The sequence below is a fragment of the Octopus bimaculoides genome, chromosome 8 (assembly GCF_001194135.2).
Source record: "Octopus bimaculoides isolate UCB-OBI-ISO-001 chromosome 8, ASM119413v2, whole genome shotgun sequence".
Classification (NCBI taxonomy): Eukaryota; Metazoa; Mollusca; class Cephalopoda; order Octopoda; family Octopodidae; genus Octopus; species Octopus bimaculoides.
Genome location: NC_068988.1, coordinates 1,066,723 through 1,067,584, shown reverse-complemented (window position 1 = coordinate 1,067,584; position 862 = coordinate 1,066,723). Strand labels below are relative to the sequence as shown.

The following is an 862-nucleotide window of genomic DNA, read 5'->3' as shown; positions in this document are numbered from 1 at the left end:
TTAAACATTTAATGATGTTTGTCTTCATGAAACAGTTATTGAGCAGAATAAAGTGCGCACTTCATGTAAAATTTATACTTTTCTGCTAAACACACACACACACATACACACACACATACACACACACACACACACACACACACACACACACACACACACACACACACACACACACACACACACACACACTGTATATATAGATAAAAATCCAATTATTTGAACAAGATGTTTGAATTAAATGTTATTTCTGTTAATAAAATATGTATACTTACAAGCAAAAATTTCGTGCAGAAGATGCACCAAAGGGCTTACATTTGCAGCGATATAAATCTTTAACACAACTTTTGCTCTTCAAGCAGTTCACTGTATTGAGTGCACATGGAGATGACGGCATCCAGATGAGTTCGGCGGGATTTATCAGGAACAAAACCATCGACAACACAACAAACAACATGGCTTCTCTTTGTAACATTTTCACTTGTAAAGAAGAAATGAAGCACCATCAAGGAATTTAGCAGACAAATGAAACATTATAAACACGTTTACATTCAATAGAAATATTCTTTTCTACTCTCGACACAAGGCCCGAAATTTTGGGGGAGGGGGCCAGTCGATTAGATCTACCCCAGTACGCAACTGGTATTTAATTTATCGACCCCGAAAGGATGAAAGGCAAAGTCGACCTTGGCGGAATTTGAACTCAGAGCGTAACGGCAGACGAAATACCGCTCGACGTGCTAGCGTTTCTGCCCGCTCACCACCTTATTCAATAGAAATATTACGACCTCAAGCAGAACGTTTGGGATCGGTAGTTCGACTTCCTAGTGATACTAGCAAAGTGGAAGGAAATGACAGGATGTGT

General features: G+C 39.3%; 1 long non-coding RNA gene across 1 annotated transcript in view; it reads right to left on the bottom strand.

Annotated features, from left to right (window-relative positions):
* Positions 1-278: 278 nt before the first annotated feature.
* Positions 279-862, bottom strand: part of LOC106872626 (uncharacterized) — an 18,224-nt gene continuing 17,640 nt past the window's right edge. Inside the window, exon 3 of the long non-coding RNA XR_001409792.2 lies at positions 279-477. This is a non-coding gene — a long non-coding RNA (uncharacterized LOC106872626). The remainder of the gene's footprint in view (positions 478-862) is intronic.